Below are 8,704 nucleotides of genomic sequence, written 5' to 3'. Positions count from 1 at the left end.
ATAAAAAGTTATGAATTTTTCATGGTCATTCACAGTATAATATTTATAAATGTCAAAATGAACATAGATTACCTTTTAGCAAAAGTTGTCTTGACGAAAGTTGTAGTACACGAAATTAAGAACCCATGGAACGGAACTTATATGCAATAGTTACGATTTATTGAAGAAGGTGAGAGATTACCTACGAGAAGTGACATGGCACCACTAAACACGTCATGTTGAACATGGAGACCCAAGCCTCACACCAACCACCAGTATATGTGGAATCAGCGTAGACAACAACAATAGTGTGGCGTGCCTATAGCAGGGCGCGACGTTCCTCCTTAGAACCCTTGTAAGTAATTTCTCTCTCACACTCAAGCATTTCAATCCCTCGTGATTTTAGCAAACCTCTAGAGGGATCCTTCGGAAAAGGATCAAGCGTCGAAGTTCGTCTCGTGGATATTCATAATTCATCAGTCGTGCAAGTTACATTTTCACTTAAGTATAACTGATATCAAGAATAACCATTGTCGTTATTATGATCATGTGTATTAGATTAACCATTAATCAAAGTTATTATACTAATTAATTTACTTACAAGTGAGGTGTTTGGGAAAGACATGTTGGCAAGGTTTTTGGATTTCAGAAAAGCTATATGCTGAAATGGTCCTGGCGACCGACTGCCTTGACTGGATAATCCTTATTTGATAGTCATTTAGTGTTATTGGGATTATTAAAGGATCTAGCTTTTGTTACCAGATTTCCATAGATATTGATCAGTTATAGTATTATAAATTAATACTTGTTTAGCGCATTGCTTGCCAGTTCGATCGCCGGTAGGATTGATGATAGTTGTTTGAGAAATTGTTGTTGGATTAAGGTGTCTATGCTCATAACTAAATTGGTATATACTTGTAATTAGAAGAAAAATCATTTTTGGGTTGCCCTCATAACTAGTAACTAAAATAATAATAATTAATTAAGAATTAATCAAAATTAACGTGGATTTAATTACAGGTTAATTAGAATTAAACAAACATGTAAGGATTTAAACGGTGATTGTTCATATTACGTTTAACAAAAGAACGATTCTAGAATCCTCCATAAGAAAATGATTTTGGCATACCCTATTAGGGCTTCTGGAATGTTGCTTTTGGATAATTAAGGGACTAGGATAGTTACCTAATTTTAGATATTATTATTATATTAAAATTAGGGTTTTTGAGGGTTCCTTAAGCAACTATAAATAGGACCCTTAAGGCTCCCATTTTTTTCACCACCTAAACTTTAAGGATAAGCGACATTATCCCCCTCTCATCCTCTCTCCACTTGTCTTCTAGTTTCTAGGGTTTAGGTACAAAGAATTAGATACACTAAGCTTTTGGTGCTAGCTTTTCAAGCTCTACAAAGGAAGGACTAAAGAGATTTGTTTTTCTATAACAAGTTGTAAAGTATGTAACCCTAATTCTTGTTTTTGAATTTGCTAGGGTTCATGTTAGTTTCTGTTATTCAAAGTATGTTTCCTTCAAGTGCTGAGACAAATGTCCCTTTAGGTTGCATCTATTTCTTAATTGCTAAGTGATTTTCTGCATTGTGAATAGTGTAGTAACCTGTAATTTCCAGCACTGGTATTAGAGCTATATGGTTTTCTAACATTGAAAGTATATCAGTTGAATCGAACCAATTTTTTTTTCAAAAAAACTATTTTCAAGACGTGACAGAGCCTTTGTAACGCATGAACTAAGCTAAATAACGAATATTCTAGATTTTCTACATGATCTGATTTGTGTGGTTATTGTTTGATAATTATCTGTTTTGAATTATGTCAAAATCCAAATTTTGAATATCTTAGATAATTAAAATAAAACCCTAAATACTATGAGATATTCTGGAATGAGATAATGATTGATTATAAGATTAATTAAAATTATGCTTATGGATTTAATAATAAATTTGATTATAAGATTAACTAAAAGAAAATTAGAAATCCATGTATGTGCTCTCTCTTCTCATTGATTTCTTCTTTGAGGTGACCCTGGTTTCTGGGTCTGGTGCTATACATATGATGAGGAGTATTTCTAATCAAGACGAAACGTCCTACTGACTTCTAATCATCCCAATTCCTTGTGCGGCGAGGGTTGGAAGAAAAATAGGACTCATGTTGGAAAGAATTCTAGTGAAAGATTTCATTCAACTCCCAGGTCTGATTCACAATCCTTTTAAATTACGAATTTCCTAGAATATATCATTCATTCCAATTTATGGCGTACATGTTCTCGGTTTGGAAAAGTTTGTGATGTTTTTAGGGAAAATGACTCTTGAGGGTAATTAACTTTTGCGTTTGTACTCATTTGGTCCCTTTCCTTTTTTTTGTATTCAATATACCATTGAACTTGTTTTTTGTGTTCACCATAACCCTTTTGACCGGCTTTAGACCTATGATAGCCGGTCAAATGTTTATGGTGAACATAAACAACAAGTTTGATGGTATATTGAGTACAAAAAAGGAAAGGGATCAAATGAGAACAAACTCAACAGTTGGTTACCCTCCTGAGTCATTTTCCCCGAAAAGTTAAATGAAATTAAAGTTGCAAAATTATCAAAGACTACAACCTTTTTTGGGTATAACGTATATGAAGAGCGTTTCAGACGAGTATCTTCTTTAAAACGTGGTCTATGCTATGCTTACTGTTGTTAGCTTTCAACACCTCTCTTCAAAAGGATATGATTGTGTATGAGAGATATATTTATCACCATAAACGTTTACCTCAAGGTATATTATGGTGACGTGTCTGCAAAAGCAGCATGATATTGTACATATTGATGTTGTATCTCATCCTATGAATTCGATCTTAAAGCTAAGTAAACTCAAAAATCACAGCACTTGTGATTCCACTCGTTTGTAGACTTGTCTAAAATCCATGATACAATAAATTATTCAATTGGAAATGTAAAGGTAGTCATGAAATGCTCCTGCTTAGTCAAGATTCCCCTAATAAATATTCAAGTGCATTAAAAAGTTGTACATGTATGAATAGTGTTCTTTCGTGGGTTATGTTTTGAAGAGAAGCAAGAAAGAATCTCATAAAGTCATTAATATCAATAGGAGATGACGTGGGATTTGTTGTAAATGAGTAAAGGGAAAATGACTCAGGAGGGTGACCAACTGTTGAGTTTGTTCTCATTTGGTCCCTTTCCATTTTTTTGTACTCAATGTACCATCGAACTTGTTGTTTGTGTTCACCATAACCCTTTGAACGGCTATCACAGGTGAAAAGTCGGTCAAAAGGGTTATGGTGAGCACAAACAACAAGTTCGATGGTATATTGTATACAAAAAAAGGAAAGGGATCAAATGAGTACAAATGCAAAAGTTAATTACCCTCAAGAGTCATTTTCCGATGTTTTTATCTCCAAAAAGGTGTCATGTATGGGGAAAAGTTTTGGTGTCGTTAGATTTTCGGGCAATGTTAATGTTGATCATATGATTAAGAATCTCTGTGATGTGTGGTTCGGGTATCACAAGATGTTTCCTTCTGTTCCTCGTACTCCTAAGCAAGAGCTTAATATCCAAAAGGTCCCACGTAAGGTTGAGAAGAAACGGGAGAATTTTTATGTTTCGTATGCAAATGTGGTACGTAAGAAGTAGTCATAGTGAGAAATCATTTTCAGAAAAAGAATATTCGGTCATTGTTCTTGATTCTAAGAATTTTGTTATTAACAATAAAAAGTTAGGGTGCTTATCTAAGGCTCGTGACTTTAGTACTCTTCCTAAATTGGGAATATTGTGTCATGATGAAGGTTTTGATAATTTTACTATTCGGTATGTGGGCGGCCTTTGGATGATGTTTGAATTTAAGTCCAAAGATGTGTAACGCTCTATTCCAAATTGACTCCTAGTCTGAGGCGGTGGCTCGAAGGTTGGTCATTATAAGGATTATGGATTTTGGGAAGGTAAGATCTAAGCCTATTTGGGTGCGGGTGATGTATTAGAAATGATACGGGTGTTCGGTTCGTGTTTTGGTGCCTAGGGGTATTTCGGAAAAATGGCAGTTTGGTTTTTTTTTGGAAAATGGACTTTTTTTGGAACGTATTTAGGAAGATATGAGTTGATAGAAGTGTAGGGCTTCTCGTTACCTTTCCGTGGATACAAGGATTGTTGAAAATGGATTTATAACGAAGAAGTTATTGCCTTCGGAAGTTTAGTGGATTCAGGCTTAGCCTAGTATGCTGGGCGTACACAAAGAGTACGCTGGGCGTACTAGTGAAGAAGGCAGTACGTTGGGCATACTGAACAGGATGGTCGCGAATGTTCTTCGGAGTACATTGAGTGTACAATATGAACACTGGGCGTACACAAATCAGACCTGAACCCTATTTTAAGCTCTTGGACCCTACTTAAGCTCCTTATCTCATAACCTAACCCTAATACCTTATGTTGGATTAATGTCTAAGTCCATAACTATATTTGGTATCTACTTGACCCGACCCGACATGGTCCATTTGGGCTGCACTTCACCGACACAATTTATATGGATACTCTTTTGAGAATAGTATATTTATGATTTATATTAATATATTATAAGTTCTAATATATTAATATGTAATCATATTATTTAATTAGTATTGATCAAGACGTAATCTAGAATTAATTAAGTGATCAAAATGAACTAATTAAATATGGACTCTTATATATATGGAATGGGCCAAGTTAATTTAGGTTGGGCTAAGCTTTCATGGATAGTCCATGGAGTGTTTAACCCATGGATCATATGAAATGAAAGGTCATGGGTTTAACCCTAGTCTCCACACTATATAAAGATGTCCTTGGTTGGTGAAATTGGCACTAGTGTGGGTACATTAAGAGGGCTAGCCGATTTCACTAGAGAGAACAAAACTATTCTTATTCTCAAAGTCTTACAAGGTGTTTTGGTGATTTATGATTCCACTTGAGGCTTCCACACTATTGGGGCTAAGCTCTTAAAGCTTGAAGACATCAAGCTACACCAAAAGGTATGTCGTCTAACTATTCTTTGTAGTATAGTTGCCTCATAGTATGCTGGTTAGGATTAAAGCCTTGCAAAGTTCTTATTTGCATCTATAATAGAGAAAACACAGATCCAAGGTTTATAGGGTTGAATGTACACTATAGGAGTGTTAGAATGCTCAAAACCCAACAGTGGTATCAGAGCCTAGGCTTGTTTTCTTGTTATACATGCTTAAACTGCTTAAAAATCGAATTTTAGTGTTGTCTGCACAGCAGACTCACCGAGTCCAAGGCAAAAAGCATCCAACTCGTCAAGTTTGTTCATGCACTCAACAAGTTGGACCCCCAGGCAACATATATTCGACTATTTTGGTTGAAATTGGACTAGGAACATTACCCTAAGTTGTTCTGGACTTATAAACTTTTTTTTTGATGTGGTAATGTTCATACTAATCCAATTTCAAAGATAATTGTTAATAGATTCATGTTTTGTATTAGTTTAAGTGTTATGCTAATTACATGAAAAAGTTCGATTCCAATTATCATGTTCATATGAGTTGCTTAAATTAATAGAAAAAATTGATTGATTATGTGTCTTTGATCCATTTTAATCTAAAAGTTGATTCTAAAATGTGTTTATGTAACTTGTCCTCAAGTTACATGAACAGTCACATTAAAGTTTCTTAAAACTCATAAAAGTTGGTAATGGTTACAAAATGAAGATTCTTGTTCTCATTAAATGGTTTTATGACTCCATAACTTGTGCTCAGGTTATGGAGGTTCAAGAGTCACTTCATTAAATGATTAAAAGGTGTAACCATAATTAGTTCCATAAGTTACAAAGAAGAAGAGTTACATTCTTTAATAGTTTAAAGTCTTCCATAACTTATCCTCAAGTTATGGAACTTGAAGACTTTTTTTTAATTAAAACTACTTTAAACACATAAGTTATGGAATTAATTAGTTTTTGAATATTTTCAAAACTTGCCCTCATGTTTTGGAATTTGAAAAGTTTTCTTTTACGAATACTTAAATTCCAACTTTAGCCCTTAGAATTTTAAAAGTTAAAATGCAACCCTTATACTTTATAATGTTATATGTTAATAATATATATATATATATATATATATATATATATATATATATATATATATATATATATATATATATATATATATATATATATATATATATATATAAGAGCAAGTCAATCTTACCGTTAGTAGGCCTCATTCACGAAGCCGACTTATAACGGGGTATAAGGTTACTGCCTATAAAATGGCAGTTTAATGGGAGTCCACTCTCACGCACCGCTTCCTTGACTGGTGCAGGGTTGTTAGCCGAACGGGTAGGACAACGACTATAAATTCTCCCTTCATTAAAAGTATTAATGATAAATACTAAGTAAATAAACCTTTTATAAATACCCAATCTTAGTTACTTAGGAAAATGTGAATAAGGTGCTAATCCATGAAATTACACTTTACAGTTTGTTTAAGTCGGTTAGTGTAACGCCCCAATCCTCAGGTTTAATTAATTAAGAATTTCTGGGTAAAGCTCTCCTCGACGAGTTGGTCGACCTACTCGTCGAGTAGCAACGGGGTGAGAACACGTGTTTAGTGACCTACTCAGCGAGTCCACTATTGGGACTCGGTGATTAGGAGCTAGTAGATGAAACCATAAATCCCGGGGTTTACACCTCTATTTAAAGGAGCCTCAGCCTCCTTGGGCTTCCTTACAGTCTTTGAGAGCCCTTGAAACCCTAATTCGTGTGTGTGTGCCTTGGTGTGGGTTTGAAGCTTGGAAAAGTGGATCTTGGGGGAACGAAGCTAAGAGTGAAAAGGAATTGGAAGCCAGAAAGGAGTTGGAAGCAGGTTTTGCCTAAGCTAGCATCGTTTGAAGGTATCGAAGTACAATTCTTACTTCCTTTTCTTCTGTTTTGTTGAGTTCTAGGGCTTTTTATGGATTTTCAAGTTGGGATGTTGAGCTATGGGCTAGATCTGAAGTTGTAACTTCAAATCTAGACCCTCCTTGGATGCTAGAGTTCTAAAGTTGTTTTATTGGTTGTGGTTGAAGTCCCTCTTGGAGTATAAGCTCCATTAAGAACTTAAAATATACATTTGGAGCCTTTATAACCATGCAAGCACGTAAAGTTTGCAACTTTACGTGGTAAGTATGCCCTAGAAGCTTGGATCTATGATTTGGAGCCGTTGCATGGATCAAAACAACTCTGTATGGAAAGAGGACTGGATGGACTCGGCGAGTCGCAAGAATGAACTCGGTGAGTCACATGAAGATGTTCATTGAACTCGAAGAGTTTGATGAAAAACTCGGCGAGTCCGATGAAGATCACCATAGAACTCAACGAGTTGAAGAACAACTTGGCGAGTTAGATCGCTTTTCCCTAGGATATGCAAGCGTGTGTACCCCGTCGAGTGGCAAGGAGGAAACTTGACGGGTGGCCTTAAAGATTGATTAGGATTCGAAGGAACTCGACGTCACTCCGATGACTCGGCGAGTTGGAATGTGTTCCATGGACATGGCGAGTTGAGGTCAACATGGACTGTTGCCCATAACTAAGGATTTTGACCTTGATCAGGAATCACTAAGAGGTTATGGGGTGTATCATAAGAGTGAGAACTTATGAGTATATTATGCTATGGTTATAGGTGGTGGAGCTAGTGTCAAGTAATCCGGTAGTTGGAGTTTGCTTTTCGAATCGAAATATGGAAGGTGAGTTATCCTCACTATATCGATAGGGTCTACGGCACCAAGGCTGGCCGTTTATGATTTACATCATGTTTAGGATGGTTGCTTTGTTATTCCCATGTTAGATTTCATCCATGTTTAGGATGGGTGTTATGTTATTGCTATGGTAGAATTCATACTGTTTAGGATGGTTGTTATGCTTTTATGATCTGTAAGGATTGGTATGTTAGTGACCTGTTAGGTCGATGCTCTAATTAAGAGTGAAACTCTATGATAGATGGTAAAGGAGATAGATATGTTTGCTATGTGTATGTGCCAGTATATGATAGTATGTGTACATGGTTAGTTGTTTGTTGGTTTAGTTGAGGCGGTCCTGCTTTGTGCTGAAGGACAACACAACCTCTGAGCGGTCCGGGGAGACTGCAGGCCCACGTGGCAAACCAGTCATGCCGAAGGCTCGGGATAGATTCAGAAAGACTATTGGCCCAGGAGGGCGGACTAGTCCGGCCGATGGCCCAGTATGTATGCTGTTTGATTGATTGTTATGGCTATGGTTATAATCAGTGTGGTGTTGGTATTTTGGGGGTAGCTCACTAAGCCCTCGGGTTTACAGTTTTCAGTTTATTGTTTCAGGTACTTCAGGAGAGCGAGGAAAGGCAAAGGCGTGACCGTACCGTTCCTCATCTTCATGATCTATTTTGGGACACTCTGATGATAAAAGAATTGGAAGTGTTTTGTAAAAACAATTACTATTTGACTCTTTTGTTAGGATTAAAAGTTTAAATTTAGCGTAAACTTTATGGATGTTACAAGTTAGTATCAGTGCCTTGGTTTGAGTGAATTGGATGAACACTCATGTGAACCCAATCTCAAATCAAGGAGATTTTCGGAAAATAAGTTTTAAAATGGTTTTCAGAATAAAGGATGGAGGATGCAGAGGGTACGATCAGCCAGAGCCTGTATGTAAGCCCCAAAATACCATACAATTATTTGATATTCTGATATGTTAGAACAACATGCTAGTGCT

The sequence above is a fragment of the Lactuca serriola genome, chromosome 5, assembly GCF_051521515.1.
Source record: "Lactuca serriola cultivar US96UC23 chromosome 5, Lser_US96UC23_V15, whole genome shotgun sequence".
Lineage (NCBI taxonomy): Eukaryota > Viridiplantae > Streptophyta > Magnoliopsida > Asterales > Asteraceae > Lactuca > Lactuca serriola.
Note: the sequence above shows the minus strand (reverse complement) of the source record.